We start from the raw sequence: 19,616 nt of genomic DNA, 5'->3' as shown, positions 1-19,616 counted from the left end.
GACGGAGTTATCTGCAACGATCTGAAACCCGTAGATTTTCGGTGTCGCCTAAGCCGAGCAATTGTGGAGATTAGCAAAAGGAGTTCTCAAGCTAGAAGTTGTGTTACAATGTTAAATTGGCTGAAAGACAGATCGAACGTGTGCCACAATCAAGGATTTATTGCATATTTTCAATTCGTTGAGTATCAAGTGCTTAACAAAGGGCAATATCGAACATTGCTTGAATATTTTGCTAATAAATTAGGAGTCTTTGTGATTAATTTTGTGAGCTTGGTAGAGAAGAAATTTTTCTTGGAAGTGGTTAAATTAAAAATAGCAAAATCAGTAATTATAAGGCGATTTTAAGGAGGCAGGCTTTTCATTTCCAAATCAATATGTAGAACGAAAAAATGACAATAACCGTAATTGCTGCGCAGAAAGGGGAAGGGAGAGGTAGAATTCCCTTCACTAATGAGTCTGCTGGAGTGTTCTTCAGAGGGAAATTTGCATGACAGCTTCAGGTGTGAGGCAAAGCATAGAAAAATGCATTTCGGGCATTATTTTTAGATAGAATAAGACCGAAAGCGGTTTTTAATTTTAGGGGCATGAACTCGAAGGTCTCAGATTTTTCCTACCATTATTTGCATTCGTCTTTATGTCTTTTAGATATAAGTAGTTCGGCGCTCCGTACTAAGTCATGCTGACACTCGAAGATTTACTCGAAAGGAAATAAGTAGGACACGGCAGATGGCGCAGGTAGGATATTTTTCTGCTGGCCCAAAATACTTGCTATTGACATTGCCGATTCCTGCCTGCGTTTGATTGACTCGAGATGAACCGAAATGACGAGGTCTAATAGGATCGAAATCGGTCTTTGAGGTGCTCGAGTTAATTAAACGCAGAGCTGGAATGAGGTAGAAAATTATAATATGCTTTAATTTTCTCAGATTCTATTTCCAGTTCTAAACAAGAAGTTCTGCAGAATCATCAGTTTTGATCATATAATTATACATACATATATATTTGTGAGATGTAACTATTCTCGTAGAAAATCAATATCCTCCATCTTACGGGATTGTTTTCATTAGATTATAATACTAGGTCAACCCATAGAATGGATTCGGAACCTATAAATCCGTAATACATTAGCAAACTAACATAGAAATAAGTATGACTCATAGAATGACTAAATCAGTGCAATCGTTATTTTTTCCTTTGGGTTCTAATGAACTTGGCCGTATTAATAAACTCGTATGAGTTTACGTGTTACTTCCTTTGTGAAGATAAAATAATTTGAAACGAATGAAGGTGAAACTTTTTACAGATCAGTAAATCTAAACAGCACTAGACACTTGAAACTGCAACTGAAATTAAATATCAATTCTGGCAAACGAAGCTAAAAGAGGGGGAGGTCTGGAAAATTAGAAACAATTTATGGTCCTCATGCCAGGCAAAATTCCATGCTCGCCGTTTCGTGATTTACTACGAGTTATACTTAAGCTAAGTAGGGACGAGAAGATAAATTAGGCCATGCATCATTCCGCCCGAATTTCCAATGTGAACACAAATTTTAACTTAAAATAAGCATTCTTTTATCGGTTTACAAATCCGTGCTTAAGTGTACGTAGAGCCCAGGTTCATAGCTATAAATTCTTGATGGTATTGAAGATGAGTGCAATCAATCGTGAATGCAAATTTGAGCTGTCGCCGATTGAGATGGGAGAATTTTGCTATGCGGGGTAAAAGGGTGATGAGTGAGTTTATGTAGTTAACTTTTGGGAGTTTGCATTAAGTGTTTATTTTTTCTGCTTAAGCGGTTTGTATTCAATATGTTTTATTCACAAATAATGATTTTGGCCCTTAGAGCGATCTGCCGGAACACGTACACGCACCCTCAAAAGTCATGGTACAACGCGTTACTGCATTAAAAAGACCAAATATTTTCCATATGTGAAATGAAAACTTCAATTTATTTACATATAAGTAATGTGTAATGTGTCTATGCCAATAGCAATATTATAAATATTTACAGAAACTCAAGTTTATTCTGATAAAAATCAAATGTCATTTTCTAACAATAAATGGATTCCACAAAAATCTTGGTACAGGTAAAACACTCGCTATTATTCGTAAAACGAGAAAATAACTAATACCGAGTGGATTACCCTTTTTGTTTAAGGACTTCCACCAAACGATTTGGCATTGATCGAACCAACTTTCCCGTAACCTCATCGGATATTAGCGACCATTCTTCCAAGATAACCCGTTTTAAATCTTCTTTATTATGAATCATATGTTTTCTAATTTGTTTTTCCAAATGGTCCCATAAATGTTCAATTGGGTTAAGGTCGGGACTTTGTGGAGGCGTTTCTAGTAGATGCGGAATATTGTATATCAACCACTGGCGCACCGTATAAGACTTATGTTTAGGGTCGTTATCTTGCTGGAAGTAAAAATTTCCTGCCAACCCCAATTTTTCCGCACTTTGTTTCAAATTTGCCTTTAGTATGTTCAGGTATACTTGTCGGCTCATGATCTCATCAATTATTACTAAATTGCCTACACCAAAAGATGACATACAACCCCAGACCATTAGTCCACCTCCTCCATGGTTTACTGTTGGAATTGTATTTTTTTGATAAAAGCTTCCCCTGGTTTTCTCCACACTTTTCTTCGTTCGTCTGGTCCAAAAAGATTAAATTTACTCTCGTCTGACCAAATAACTTTTTTCCAAAATTCGCTTTCGATCGCTCTGTATTTTTCGGCAAATTCAACGCGCTTCTTTCTATTTACGACACTTACATAAGGTCTTTTTCGCGCACTACAGCCTTTATACCCTCTTTTATGACGCGTTCGACGAACTGTTTCTTCGTGAACAACAGTTCCAAAATGTTCCCTTAGTTCAGAAGCCAACATCGACGAGCTTTTCTTCGGGTCCTTCTTGATTTCATTAAGAATGTATCTTGTTTCACGTTCCGTTAATTTTTTTGGGCGCCCATTTCTTGGTTCGTTATTAATTCTATTGTGATATTTGAAACGATTCACTATTTTTTGAATAGTAGAGCGAGTCCTTTTTACAATTTTTGAAATTTCATCGTAAGATTTTCCTTCTTTATTTAAACGAATAACAATTTTTCTTTCACCCTGACTGAGCTCGGTTCTACCCATATTTTTAACTTTTAACGACTATAACTTAAATGATACTGACTACTTGTCGTATTTCTGCAGAGAAATAAACAAATGCGTTCTTATTTTTTTTAATAAAAATTCAAATATTTTACCTGTACCAAGACTTTTGTGGAATCCATTTATTGTTAGAAAATGACATTTGATTTTTATCAGAATAAGTTTGAGTTTTTTAAATATTTATAGTATTGCTATTGGTATAGACACATTACACATTACTTTTATGTAAATAAATTGAAGTTTTCATTTCACATATGGAAAATATTTGGTCTTTTTAATGCAGCACACTGCTGTACCATGACTTTTGTGGGTGAGGGTATATCTCTATAAAAGAAAGTGTGCAGCTCTACCAAGAGAAACATTTAATCGCAAATGTTTTTTTTTTGAAAATAGGTGATCACAAACCTTCTCTTAATTGCTCCAAACAAAAACATTTCAATTCGCTTTCTGCATAGTTCAGGTTTCAGCAAACCATTCAAAATAGTTTCACTCGGCTCCACAGAGAAATTTGAATAACATTTTTAATAAAACTGTCTTCCTCCTTCCCCATTTTGATGCATATTGCCCCATATGTACATATGTATCTATTTGCGCAAATGCGAAGGTATGAGATAATGAAATCCTCCAAATTTAATCTATTTCTTTACCGTTCGATGCATGAACTCTCGGTGGAATCCGAGCAACGTATTGCTCGGATTATTAGGCCTTGAGGTCTTTTTCAGTATGAGTTCCATTTTAACGGAACCTCATATTTTTATCATAACCATTTTAAATTGGGAAAGTTTCAATCCGGAAAATAAAAAGCTAAGCAGAATAAATATTTATCAATTTTTTTTCCTGGCTTATCTCGGCATAGGTAGAGCAAATAATTAACTTCGCTTACTGTTGCTTAAGGCCGTACGCTAAATAATGAAACTTCCCTGAAAGTTTTTCTCATTAAAAGTTTAGACATATTACGCAAAACATTCCGAGGCTCCAAAAGCAATTTTAAGGCACCTGCATTAAACAATATTAATTTGTCGGTTCTTTTGAATTATGCAGATCATTGTTCATTTCGCTAAATAGGCTCAATGTCCGGAAAGCCCAAGGAAAGACTTCAATCGTTCGACATGCCGGATTTCACCACACCTAAAGGGAATAAAGCCTTTAAAAGCCTATCTCATATCACTTTTACGAGTTTTTTATTCCTTGCTTTGTCGCAAATAAAAGTGAAACTTCCTGGATCGCAAAAAGTAAATGGTAAAAAGGTAGAGCAAAAACACATGGGATTAGAACAGCCTGTATACGTTTATTTCACAGGGGATAACTGAGTCCCTAGGGTCGTAAAAAGGGATACGTTTAAAAGTCCCTGTGAATATACATGTCAAGAATGATGTAACGGATAAGTTTTTCGAACGTGCTCTCTATTTAGGATTAAGACGTGCGGTTTTTCGGCACATTTTCTGAAGTAGAAGGAAGATGTATTATCTTATCTATCAAAAGGAGACGAAGTTTATTCCATGCCCAAACATTCTCGGTTATTTTTCATCATATTACTTTAGAACCTTAGAATCAAGATATATGTGACTCCGAAGCATCAATATGTATGTGCTAAAATGTTATGCTGAAGAAAATCCGTGCAAGGCCGATGCAATGGAAAATTCTGAACTATCTGTACTTGTACAAAGCAGATAACTCTGAAGTATTTCTCCCTAAATTGCATTGTTTTATAATTGTGGGATCCCATCGAGAAGAGTGTTATGTTTTAATTAAAATGTATTAAGTGAACATACAGAATATTCACGCTTTCCTTAATATCGAATGGACCAAATAGAAATATATTATACATAACTTCTCATCACCTTAGTATAAGTGGTTAAAAGCATCCTCGCCACTATATTGGAAATAACGATAAAAATATAAATTCAATTAGTGCGGTTTTAAGACAATACAGTTCCCACGTTATCAAGTTTCACTTCATTAATCCCTCGAGCTTTTGTTCCTTGTTATATTGTGTAGAAGAAGAAACTGACTTCTCCAATTCAACACAACTTAATAATCTCCTGCCCATTTCAAGCAGGCTTTCGAATAATAGTAAATTGCTCCCCAAATTGTTCAGCTTTTGAAACTTGACAAAATAACTCGTGAAACACAAACCTCGACCAAGTTGGCCTTTTATATGACAAACTTATCCCAACGCGTTTTCAATTCTGGCATGATTTAATTTAATCTCTTTTCACCAATTGCATGCATAAAATGGAAATCAAACTGGTGACGAAAAGCTTTCCCACTGGGTTTTGATATTTGACGAGGCTCTTAGATCTTGATTTCTAGATATATGTAAATGGAGTTTGTTCGACTTTTTTCCTTCCGCCAAGCTTATTTTATTTCGTATATTTAATTCAAATCAGATATAATTTTTTTTGACATAGGGAGATCGAAAGATATATTTCATATGTGCCTTTTCGATCCTCCTTCCAAAATTTGCCAATATATTATAACTTTGAAATTGAATTCCGACGCACGATTTTCTATTATTCAAACATGCTATTAAAAGTGCCCTCGAAAGTGTAAAAAACCCAATTTATTTTGTATTTGCCTCCTTCGCGTGACGTCACCTTTGAACACCTACGTCGGGCCGTAAAAGGGCAAAGGCTTTATTATTTGTTAAAATGATGTTTACTTTAAAACCTTGGCTTGTGTTTTTCTTCCCGAAAAGGAAACCGCCTTCATCTTCTGCCAAATCCAGCCCGGATTTTTCTCCGTACTTGTTGGCAAATATATTCCGCCGTTAAAGGTTTTAGTAAAACGAAAGACAACAATAAATTGTTTAAAAAAATAATGTTTAGGTGCGTACTGCTTTAGCATATCAAATATCAATTAGAGAGAAGTTCATTTTTCTCCAGAATTTACTACTGGCAAATTTGTTTTCAATTTGTGAAATAATTAAACGGGAAAAGTAAAAAACTATAGTGGATTTGAAATAGAAAAGAAAATAAATTTATTATAAGTCAAGCGCAAAAGATACACTCATTAGATTTGGACTTTAGTTAAACTGATAGTTCCAAAGCGAGTAACTTGTGTATTTCATAGAACACCATTATTACCAATTATTAGTTTCCTTTGTAACTTGAACCACTGGAGGAAATAGTCCACAAATAATACTATTTTATCTACATAACATGGTCCGTTTTTGAGCCTGATTGAAGGAAGATAGAATACAATGCAAATTTGAACTAATTTAAGGCCCATTTCGAAGGCATAATTGAAATACACTTCTATGCCAAATATTGTAGGAAATGGGTATCTATTATTCGTACGTGTCTACTTTGCAATCCAATTTGACATTTGGTAATTAGAATTGCCATTGGCAAATTTTGTATTGAAGAGCTTTAATGAAGTCTCTTGCATTTAATACCGAGAGTTTAAAACTAACTGATAATTTATACCTGAAGACCACAGTTTAACACATCCCCGTCCGAGTTATTGTATGAATGAATACGAAATGACGATTAGATCCAGAATACCCATATTTTTATGCAAGGTGCAAGTTTTCTAGGTAATGATACCTCAAGTTTGTTTTCAAGTGTGAAGTTGCTGATTTACTGAGGAAGTTCTTGCGTTGTCTCTACTGAAAGCCACACTAGAGTATTTTGATTTAAAGAACGGAATCGCTGTGCCGGAATAACGAACATCCTCGTCTCCACTCTGAACTTTCTCATCCTGACTTCTTTCAAAACTTGAATTCGTTTCTCAAGAGTAAAACTTTTTAATGCGGAAACTAAATTCTTGAAGCGACATACCACTCTGCTTTTAATAGTTTCATATCATGTGTGACTTTAGTTGCATTATATTCTGGGTGATACAATGCACTCCGACGAATAATTCTTGCAAACTTTCAAGAACTGAGGAAAGTTTGCTATGCAATTGACTTGGTGAAGACATATTTTCGTGTTAATCAGTTTTAATTTAGTTGATTAACGTGCCCATTCCTCTCGAGTTGAAAAGCATAAGAACAAATTGTCCACATCCGAAGAAGGAAAAAGGCAATTTCTCCGCGCACATTTCGTTAAACGGCAAATGGGGCATTAAAAAATGACTTCAGCGACTATGCCCTGCTTATCTCCATGACCCAACTGGAATCCTTTTGTCTCAATATTTAGCTGCATGATGAAAGCTGACTATTGTTAAATAATGAACGGCATAAATAATAAAGCGAGGAGAGAACTTCATTTCTATCAGGATATTTTTATTTTCAAAAAGAGTTTCAGATTACTCCCGAGAAAGTTTTTTTGTTTTCGCTCTTCCAGGCCTTAACGAGATATTTTCTCCATTGTTCCGTCGACAATGTGATTGAAGTTCGCGTTAGAATAATTTATCAGAGTAACTGATACACTGATGCAGATTAAAATTTGATAAAAACATGCGATTCGTGTCCGGAAAATTTTAATACGTTTCAATGGTCGAGTTGGGTAATGTCCGGTATAATCACAAAGGATTATGAAACCATTTGTGAAAGTTTTTGATACCCAAGTGTGCGAAATTTCATTAAATGAGCCTTGCTAATGGGATGGCAAATATAGGTTCCTCGTTGATTTTAGAGTTCAATTTCGAGTCAAAAAGTTTTTTGTTCGTAAATTAAAAGCATGAACGTGTGGCACAATAATGCGACATAAAAAGACGTAAACAAACCATGAAGGCTTCAGTGGGGCACAATGATCCATCGCACACGCCTGGCTCTATTTTATTGAACATATCACGTGTTGTCACGTCAAAGGCAACGTCATCCTAATTAAGTATTTCAAAAAAAGATCAGTTCTGTGACATTAAATCAGTCCATCACAATATATGCTATGTAATCTATATATTAATATCACTTCTATGGATATGATACGAGGTAGCATAGCGACATTTACCCAAATTTGCATATTACTTCACTCAACTGAGGTGGCACAAAATAAAATAAATTAATTTGAATATCTGAGATTCAGCCGTTAAATTTGTCCACCCTTCAAACATTTTTGTTTTATTTTGTTTTGTCTTGTTTGGACATTTCACGGCCACGTTGTGTCTCGTGTTTACAAAACTGACCCAGAAATGATTTTTCGTCGTCTTTCAGTTGATTTTAACGAGCTAGAATTGCACTTACCGGGAAATTGTGATACATTTACAAATTTCTATTTCGATTTTCTAAAACTTTTGCATTTTTATCACCGGTTTACTGCGTATTGTGTAACTAGTTAACATTGTTCTTTGCTCCATTAAAAATGTTCCAGAAACGATTTCTTATCGTCCTATGTAGTAATCCAGAAAACCGTCACTCATTTGTCTCAACTTTTACAATTTACTAAACTTCCAATGGATGGTTCCCGTTAACACAAAGTCTTCTATAATTAAAACTGGAACTTTGCTCGAACAGTAATGATTTATAGTCAGGTGTTGCAAGAGGAAAAGCTTTTCGACTCCAATTTTAAAAAGTCCAATTAGTACGTTTTTAGTTTTAAATGGCACCAGAGGTTTACGCTAATTTGGCGTGAAGACGGAACGATTACTTACCAATTTAAAATTAAAATTTCTCAAATAGTTAATTTTCGTTTATTGTTTAAAAAGCACTGTAACAGTAGGAGAATGTAAGTTTGAATCGAAGGTCGAAAATAATAAGAAATCGATGTCCCAATTTCACGTGAAGTCGATTTTAAATTATAGTCCTAAGAATGGGTTATTTCCACTAAGAACAGGATAATATACTGGATATGGCGGATAAAAAAAGCCGCAATAACAAATGATGGGCCTTAGTGCAAAGATACACTTAACGATGCACCCTATCAATATTGATTCCCTATTTTTCACGTTGGTAACGATAACAGTGATTTATTGAGGAATGAGATCGCCTTTTGGAAGAGAGAACTGAGTGATGTTCTATTCTCCATCAGAAATTTGTGCACTTGGCCAATCAGAACAATTCAATAATGAAGAAACTGTTGATATTGTTGCGTTGTGCACAGCAAAAATAAAATCTATCACTTTCTTGAATCTACGCTGAGAAACCCATCATTCCCCAACATTTCAATTTACCATTAATGACACAGATGAAAGCTGCGAACTTCAAAAGGGACAAGGAAATTAGAATCTCTTTTCAAACTAATCTCTATGCAGATTAATAAGCGTGAAATTGATATCTTTTACAAGACCTTGTTTTTAATCACATGGAAAGCCTTTAAGTCTGGCTACAGAATACCCTAAAGCTGCTTATGTTGTACCTCGGAAAAACGGTTTTCACACGTGAATAATATATCAAAGTAATCCGCAATTACCAGGAAAAAAAGAAAATATTGGTTGGGATATGAAACACGGATGAATGCAAGCGAGGAGATCGGAGAAATTGCGTCTCACTCGGATTACAGTTTTTATACCGAGACGAAATCATACGAATTTGGTGCACTATTATTTTTGCCTTTATATACAGTGGAAAAGCAGAGATTCGGAGAAATTCAATAAAATCTGTATGGAGCAAAGAAAAATATATGCGGTGTCCCAAATTAAGTGAGTGCCGTGGTAGATGGGACCGAACATTACTAGACCTTATAGAATTTACTCAAACAGTTTACTTATAGTTTATAATTTCCGAATGTCACATTTTATATATACAGAGTATCCATTTTTGGCGCTCACCCACGAGGATCTCGGTAACCATAAACCTGGCACTAATAAGAAACGAAAATCGATGTTGATTGCCGAAAATAAAGATATCGCATTCCAAATGAGATATCGTCACATTGTAAACGAGGAAACGTTGTAGATAAGGAAGTAAGTTCTAATTACGAGAAAAAAAATCTTTTTTTTTAACAGCTCCGGAAATAATCGTAATTTTTCAAAATTTAATTCCTCATATATTTGAACTCCAAATGACGGAACTATATCGCATTTTAACCGAACTCGTATCTCTTACGATTACCGAGATTCTCATGGTTGAGCTCCAGAAACGGATATCTTATATAGGGATCAATTATGGTTATTAGGCCAAGCGGGCAGTTGCCCAGACCTCGCTCAAAAGGTTATATGACCTAGATAGCTTATTTCCAGCCGATAATTGACCGCCGAAACACAATTATTCCACTTTAATGTTTATTTAATGACGAGCTATTATGAGCATTTAAAATGTGTAAAACCACAACCTGACAAAACAGAAATATCAGCTGTCTCTCTCTAGATAAACTTATGGAACGTGTAAGCTCACCAATCGAAGTAAACGGGCGGAAATTTCACGCGGGAAAATGATTTTCACACATGAATTATATATGTCAAAGTAATCCATGCTTGAATGAAGAGGGAAAAATTGCGTTGCTCGTTTATGCCAATTCGAGCGCTTGCAAAACTCGTTCAAACAATTTTCTAGTTTTCGTTTTAAAGCTGTTTTGGGTCAGTGTTTTATTAGTTTCCCATTTTCTGTACACTCTGAACATGGAGACGAGGTTTTCAAATTATTTTCTGGGTAATTGCTTAAATTAAGCTGAAATAAAATTGAACAAAATGTTTGCGAGTTGAGTATTGAAATTTAGTGGAGTTCAAGATCCATGAGACCCGAAAAGAAAAAAAAATTAACGATATTGTTGATGAATTTGACGTCGCTTTTATGCACATTGGTCGCCTATCATGCAGTTTACTGCAGATACAGAATGGACCTTGTTCATATATTGATAGTTTAAGTAATGGAAAGGTGTAGTTCCATATCTTGCTTCCATAATTAGAAACTGGAGTTACTTTACTAAATTGTTTAAAAAAAGTTACTGAATTCACATTCCATTGATTCTTCTAACCGCTCGTTTCTGCACTAAATATATTTTAGAGAAGTACGTGCTTTGATCGTAAAGACTGTGTCTCTATCTAATAAGATATTGAAAATTTGCATGATGAATCATCTTTTTCATTTGATTATTCACATAGTTGCCGAGGACTCAAAAGTTATGGCAAACAAAACAGCGAACAAAACTTCTATTAAGGCTGAAAATAATACTAAAAAGAGATCTACTGATTAAGGCTCAAGAAAATCTCAGGCTTTTTCAGAAAATTTACATACCATTAAGAAGAAATAAAATTGAACGAATAAAATTGAAATACTGTATTATCTTGAATTCGACAACAATGTAATCGACTTCATTATTTCTTTCGGAGATATGTTCATTTTTGGTACTTATGTTAATGAAAAATCAATTAAAATGATATGCAATAGTTATATTTGATTATGAAAACTTGAAAAAAGTATTCAAATGTTGCTTCCGTATTATACAAATGTCTAAAAATAGTTTTCACCTTCACCAGTGAAGAAAAGTTAATGAAAAGAAGAAAAGCCTTAACTATATTTAAGTATATTGCGTCTTACTATAGAGACCTTCTCACAGAGACAACTGTTAAACCAAAGGTGTATTTCGGAACTTAAAATAAATTTAAAATATGACTAACTCAGAAAAACTCAGAAAATTGAGGAGGTACTGAAATAAATATTGAGCTAGGTTTGGATTAAGATGGTAATTGCCAACAATGAGCCTTAGCTAAGCTTTTGAAATGTCTTTGACCATAAATAAAATAAAAACACGTCACATCGTCGCCACATTATGTTGGAAGCAATTGTTTGAGTGAACACTAGTGATGAGGTAAAACCTTTAAGAACAAGCTTAAGACAGTATTTCAAAATCACAAAAATAGAATAACCCGATTAAAAACTATTCTGTCGAGAAAATCTGTTTATATTGCAAGTTTAGTGCACGTTTAAGACAACACCACATTCAATATAACAGGAAACGTCTCGCCATTTTAATTTATCTCTGATGGAACGCAGCCAAGAACATGACCCAGTCAGGTAAAAGAGGTTGGCTTCCTAAATTGTTCACAACAGCCGATACATTCGGCAGGAGGGACCATCTGAGAATAGAGAAAAAGTTAATGTTGAAGATGGAAGAGAACGTTCGAAATTGAAGCAGAAATATTCACCCGAGAATATCGAGAAACAGAAATGCAGAAGTAGAATCCAGATGATAACTTGAGCGGATCAGAGGATCTATTTATCATTTCATTGCCAAAGACAACCGAGAGGAGGAGCGACAAACTAAAAATTGCAAAATATTATGGCCTGAACGAAATTAGAAAGTCTCCAGATACGAGAATATATTCCAGAGAATGCACTTATTTCTGACAGCAAGGGTAGATTTATATATGTATAGTATATTTCAATACGAGCCCGGAAGATAGCTTTTTGAAGTGCGCGTGCGAGAGTTTTCTGTGTAAGGCGAAGCCGACACGAGAAGTCATATAAGTACGAGAAAATGCATTTCGGACGTGTAATTAATGACATGTGCCAGTAATAGACTCGGAAAACAATGAACAAATCCACAAATTGAGTTTCTTCGCTCAGATAAGTCGATTTTCTTGATATAAATTAATGTAATATAAACTCTGCTATTTCGGGAAATACGGTAATATTTATTGTGGAACTCAACTCAATAAAGCTGAAAGTTACATTCAATTTCCTTCTCAGATGAACAACTTGAAATATTGTTCATGCAACCTTGTTTAGTATTTTTAATATCAGTCGAAAACCTCGCCTGTTGGAGGAGTGATAAAAAAACACGACGATTCATAATGAAATCATAACAGCTAAGCTGCCTCTATTACCTGGTGACGGGGCCCTGAATCATTTCGCATGTGTAAGCCAGCGGACCAAAATGAATATTGCCTCGGCCTGGATCGCGAAAATATGAATATTTGACCTGTACCGGTACTTTACACGGAGATCAGTACTCATAGGTACAAACAAAGTGAAACCAATGTTGGCGACAAAGAACGTTTAAAAATCAAATTTTCATTGTGTAAAATTCGATTCTTGTTCGTAATTTTTGATACTTGGTCAGGTTTGGTTACCTTGTAGGAATTAGACTTACTATAGATCATCATAATGCATTTTCATCCGCGGCAGCATGGCATCCCGTCAGGTACACATGAAAAGTATAGTTCACAATTACTGCACTGCAAGGCAGAACGAATTAAGGTGTACTCACCGGGGGTTATGTAGGTGGCTCCCTACTCTAACGGTGGTTACCTTGCTTAGGTATACTGGCTCAAAGAGAAAATGATACATCGCATAAATTAATAGGATTTTATTGAAAAATGTGCTTTCGCAAGTTAACAAATAACTCTAAATATTTTCATATTTTATTATGACGTCTATTTATTTTAAATAATGCCCTAAATTAAGAAATTAACTGCTTTTACTCAGTAAAAAAATATGAACAAATTGACTACCTAAACTAACGTCAAAGTTTAAATGATAAATTTATTAATAATCAGGTTATTTGTTTTTAAAATTTATTTTAATAATTGGTTGGTAGACCTTTATGTAATATTATTTGACGTAGACGATTTGGAATCGATTCCACTAATTTTTTTAGTGTAATCGGAAGGTATTTTTTCCCATTCTTCCAAGAGCGCTCGTTTTAATGTTTTCTTATTCGATATGTTGTGTTTCACTAATTTCAGTTTCCAACTTGGCCCATAAATTTTCAATAACTTTTGTGTATGGTAATTGAGGTGGTATTTTAAGAACATGAGGGCAGTTATATAACAGCCATTCTTTAACTATATAGGCTGAATGGTTCCAGTCATTGTCTTGATAAAACACAAAATTATTAGCAATATTTAATTTTTCTACACTAGGTATTTTTTCAGGTTTCCTGTGCCAGCACTAGACATACCCCCCCCCCCCCCCCCCCCATTATATCCTCTCAGCCGTGTTTTATTGTAGCTCTTAAATTTTGTTTTTCAAGTTCTTCACCAAGTTTTCTCCACACATATCCGCGTCCATCTGAGCCAAATAAATTATATTTACTTTCATCAGTAAATAACACTCTGTTCCAAAACTCCATGTCTTTATTTAAATGTTTTTTTGCAAATGCTAATCAGACTTTTTGATTCTTTGCACTGACACATGGTTTTTTTCTGGCAATTCGACCATTAAAATTATGCTTTCTCAATACTATTCTAATTGTATCGGGATTAACTGTCTTATATAAATATTTTTCTACTTCAACAACTAATTTAGGGGCACTTAATCTGGGATTTACTTTTACTTTTCGTACAATCCACCTTTCATCTGCTTCACTAAATATTTTCCGTGGGCTTTTTTTTGGTGTTTCGAATCCTACCCTCGTCCTTAAATCTTTTCATAATGTGTTGCACGGTTGACGCACTTTTTTCCACAATTTCAGCATTGGCCCTAATAGATTTCCCTTTTTTATAATGAGAAACAATTCGTTCGCGTTCTCTTAGTGTGGTATGTCTTCTCATGTTGACGCTAAACTAAATTCTAACAAATATCAAATAAACCAAAACAAGCCAAACCAAGAATTGTTTATTGTTTGCATTTTTGAACATTTTTTGCATTTACAAACGTTTTAGAAGCAAATGGAATTTAATTTTTTTTCCTTTGTAGGAATTAGTTTTTCTCTTCTTTATTGTGGATATTACAGAACAAATGTAGGATAACATTTTAAAAACGTTGTACCTAGTTTATTGTTAAGTAAATGAAAATTAATTAATAAATAGTGATTTCAATACAAGTGTATCATTTTCACTTTGAGCCAGTGTATGTTAAATGTCCTTGCTCTAATACCTCACAACCAACCTCATTCCAAGCGTTTACGTATAGAAATAAAAATGTCTTCGACAACTAGCTAGTGCCCCCCTGAAATAAGTATGGGCTCCCCCGGACTTACACCTGTGGCCAACAGGTAGAATCCCAACGGAAACAGTAGGAGATTACCTTTCTGGTCATCCCCAACCTATCCGTGTCATTCAGGCCGCATGTAACACCTCTAAGTAACAAGACACGACACCCGAAGGAACAGCGCCCGCACCCTGATTAGCAGGCAAGTGCAGAGGGTTTCAATAATATCATATTATGGCCATCAACACACAGTTATACACCAAGTGTATCATTAGTAGACAATGAGCCTAGGCGAACGACATACCTACTCCTGTTTGCCACTGTTTTCACACACAGGACTTCTTAGTAGAAGTCCATCAAGAACCCTTCAATAATTCAGGGTTTACGCGGTTATCACAGAACAATACAATACTTTCATGTGCTACCACCTGTCTCGGGATTGTTTTCTTTAACTCGTGTCGGGAACCACTGGCCCTCACCCCGCACAGGGTACGCCATCGTGGGTACCACAGTAAAAGACCTATTAGGAAAATTTAGCATATGTTTTGGCTTCCTAAAAGAAAGGAGATTAAAGTTTAATCGTTTTACAATTGTCTATTTATGGTACTACATAGGAGTAATTAAATCAAGTCATTTTTAGTTGTAAATGCATATGTACTTTTCATAGGATTAATTGTATTATTATTAACGCATTGATCTGGTAGGTATGGCTTTTTGGCGGCCCTTTGAAGACCATTTGCAAAATTCAACTATTCAAATTTATTATAATTAATACCAAACATCCTCTTTAATTTAATCATCACAATGGACCACTTTCCTTATCATTCCCGGTTACTAGGCAAAGCACTCCTAATAATAGTACAAATATACAGGACACAATTCGTCTTACGAAGGGCGAAAATGTACATATTCCAGAAAAAAATACAACAATAAAAGAATTATTAGACATAATAAATGTTTTAATTTTAAAAAGGAGTGTGTAACTGACACACCTTGTCGCGATCAAGGATTTACAATTGAAATAATATAGGGTGTTACAGAAAAAATATTATGAAAGATAAATAAGTCCCCCACTTTCAGTGACGCAGTTTTGGAAAATATTCTGCAACTAATAAGCGGATTAGACAACATGGTGTTGGAAAACTGCGAAGCTCACGATTGTGAAACTGTAAATGCAAAATGGAAAAGAATATCATGTGTCACCTCCTGTTGCTTCCATAATTATTCAAGCGAGCAGTGATGATCAAAGTGCTGAAAAGTGTATTTAAATTTAATAAAAAAATTCTCATGCAGAAATTCAAGAATGGAATAATTGGTGGCGATATTTAACTTGGACTTTACACTATAAATATTTATATTCAGTTACTCACAAAATTGACCGTACATATCGTAAAAGTTGATATATCTGTTATAAATAAGTGTTTTTAAATTTTTTAAAATTATTTTAACGAACATATATCTACTACTAATAAGTATAGAACGGAATATGCTACAAAATAAGTCACAAAGTAGTTTCAGTTCAAAACTAATAAGTAATAAACAGTAATCGACAATAAATGCTGACACAAAATTAATCGTACAAAACACAAATACATATATATATATATATAGGGTCATTCACGGTAAGTGTCCCATTAAAAGGTTACGGGGTTCTAATATAGCTGGAGATCTGAAATTCTGGATACTGATGTAATGGAGTTTGATCTGTTGAATTAAAACATTGGTATCGTTGCGACGTTGACAAATCTATATGTAACTGACAACAACTTTGTTATTTTAAATGGCACACCCTGTATTTTATTACATTTTCGAATTTCTCGGAAGATTTAAACCCCAGTTTATCAATCATATGCCATAGTTATGATGAACCGTTTTTGAAATAAATATTAGAATCTTTGAGAGTAAAAGGCACCACTTATTAGTTGATTCGGTTAGGAGGTGGTTATGGGTTAACAACGTAAAATAAACGAAATTGTAACATCATTTATAATAAACTAGATCTACGTAATATAAATAAAATTAGAGATTTTGTTGGAAATTATTATAAACAATTTATAAAAAAATATTTGCCAATATCTCAAAAACAACTGAAAACAATTATATTAATGTATAATAATTTTCAATAGAGAAATTATTGAACTTTCAGATGCCATCCAAAAATATAGGATGTTCTATTTAAGATTCTCATTTAATGCTCGTATTTATATCCTTCTGATATCGCACTAATTTTTTCACGCCCTGTATATAAATCCCAAAAATATATAATATTAAAAGATACAGATAACTAATAAGAGTATGTAGCTCAAATTTCAATTCTCTAGCTGTGACAGTTGAAAAGATATGCGCTTTTCAATTTAGAGCTGTTTGTTGCCAAATCAGTAAAAAAAATAATTTATTTCGCAAACGGTTCATCGTAGCTATGGCATATGATAGATAAACTGGGGTTTAAATCTTCGGGGAAATTCGAAAATGTAATAAAATACAGGGTGTGCCATTTAAAATAACAAAGTTGTTGTCAGTTCCACATAGATCTGTCAACGTCGCAACGATACCAATATTTTATTCAACAGATCAAACTTCATTACATCAGTATCCAAAATTTCAGATCTCTAGCTATGTATATTAGAACCCCGTAATCTAGGACACTCACTGTGAATGACCCTATAGATATTACTGATTAACTTTAATAAATCTGAAAAAATTAATACTTGGTAGCACCTCCTTTAGCTTCAATTACAGCTATCAAGCGACGTGGTATAGATCGCACCTACTTTGTTGTTAAACCTGCAGAAACATTTTTCCATGTAGTAAAGATAGCGTTTCTGAGTTCTTATACAGGGTGAGTCTTAAATAATGGGACACAGAGCAACGATGGATTTATGACATAAAAACAATGCAATATAGCTAAATTTATGTTATACCAAAAGTTGATAATAACTGAGATACAGGGTGCCAAAGTTGAAAAATGAAATCAAAATTTCTTTAATATCTCTGGAACAGTTCGGGCTAATTTCACGAAATTTCTTATATAGGGGTTTTTGGAGATGATCAATTTAAATTTATCGACGATTTCGGTGTATCTTCTAGAGGGTGCCACAATCGACAATTAGGAGTCATTTAAACCATTTAAACTTTTTTGTGCCACGACGTATGTCATTTTGTCCTCATAAAATTTGTTCCCCTACCTTTTCTAGTTAAAAAAGTTATACCTTATTGGTGTCGCTAGGAGCAACGGTTTTCGAGAAATTCAATTAAATAACTTAAATTCCCATTTTTTCTACTTGTTGACATGTAACAACATAATATTTTTGTATTGTTAAAAAAGCACAAAGATTATATGAAAACAATTTAATACCGTAGTTGGTCTTCTATTGATATATTTATTTAAGCTCCAAACGAATATTTTAACAATAACAAAAAATTAGAAATTAAACATATCTTCCTGTGACAATAAATGTTCGACGTGTCCACCATTTACTTGGATACATTTTGCAATTATTTTACAGAACGACCTCTTTATTTTAAATAGCAATTGTTCATTTCGAAATAATGTAGCTGCATTTTGAATTTTGTTTCATAATTTTTCAGGTGTATTTATTGTATTTTGGTAAACGGAAGATTTCATGTAACCCCATACACAAAAGTCCATAGGATTGAAGTCGGGACTCCGTGGGGGCCAGGGTATTTCAAATCCACGTCCTATACAACGATTGGCAAAACGTGTACTTAAGAAATCCCTTACTGGACGGGAAAAATGTGCGGGTGCGCCATCTTGCATAAAAAACATTAATTGCCTTAAATTCAGAGGCACATCATCAAGAAGGTTCCCTTGTTCATTTTGGAGGAACTCTAAGTACAGAGGACCATTCAATTTGGGTGGTAATACATAGGGTCCTACGAAATAGTTGTCAATAATCCCGCACCAAACATTTATTTTAAATTCGTGCTGAAAGTGGCGTTCAGTAGTTAGGTGAGGGTTTTCTGTGTCCCATGCATGTTTGTTACGGTGGTTAATTACACCTCGACGGGTAAAAGTTGCCTCATCCGTAAAGAGGACCTTATTTAAAAACAGTGGATCTTCATTCTGGCACATCCGAAAGAAGTTACAAAATTGCAATCTCGCTTGAAGATCGACTTCACATAAATTTTGCACCGGCGTAAAATGGTACGGGTACAGTTTCTCTTCATGAAAAATTCGCACTACTGATTTTTGACTTACTCCTGCACGTGCTGCCATTCGCCTTGTACTTATTTCTGGGTTATCAACAACGTCTTCTAGAATTTCTTCTTCTTGCTCTGGTGTAATAATTTTCGGGCGTCCAACGGTTTTTTTTTATGTTGAAATGAGCCGATCTCACCCAATCGATCGTAAATTCTTTTAACCGTTCTAAAATTTGGTTGTTGGCGATTTGGGTACATTTCGAAATAACGTTAACAAGCTTGACGCCCGTTATAATTTTCTTGAGCGTATACACGCCATATCTCTAATTTCAACATTAGAATAATTATTATGTCTCGGCATTTTAATTAAATTGTAAATTGTTTTGTAATTGTTTTCATATAATCTTTGTGCTTTTTTAACAATACAAAAAATTATGTTGTTACATGTCAACAAGTAGAAAAAATGGGAATTTAAGTTATTTAATTGAATTTCTCGAAAACCGTTGCTCCTAGCGACACCAATAAGGTATAACTTTTTTAACTAGAAAAGGTAGAGGAACAAATTTTATGAGGACAAAATGACATACGCCGTGGC

General features: G+C 34.3%; 1 protein-coding gene and 1 pseudogene across 5 annotated transcripts in view; both read right to left on the bottom strand.

Annotated features, from left to right (window-relative positions):
- The window catches only part of LOC136341163 (5-hydroxytryptamine receptor-like), a 142,423-nt gene that overhangs the window by 84,699 nt on the left and 38,108 nt on the right, over positions 1 to 19,616 (bottom strand). The gene's annotated exons all lie outside the window — the stretch shown is intronic.
- Positions 17,722 to 19,382, bottom strand: LOC136350207 (uncharacterized; annotated as a pseudogene).

Source organism: Euwallacea fornicatus, chromosome 1, assembly GCF_040115645.1.
Source record: "Euwallacea fornicatus isolate EFF26 chromosome 1, ASM4011564v1, whole genome shotgun sequence".
Taxonomy (NCBI): domain Eukaryota; kingdom Metazoa; phylum Arthropoda; class Insecta; order Coleoptera; family Curculionidae; genus Euwallacea; species Euwallacea fornicatus.
The sequence above is the reverse complement of the archived record's forward strand: the minus strand, read 5'-3'. Positions and strand labels throughout refer to the sequence as shown.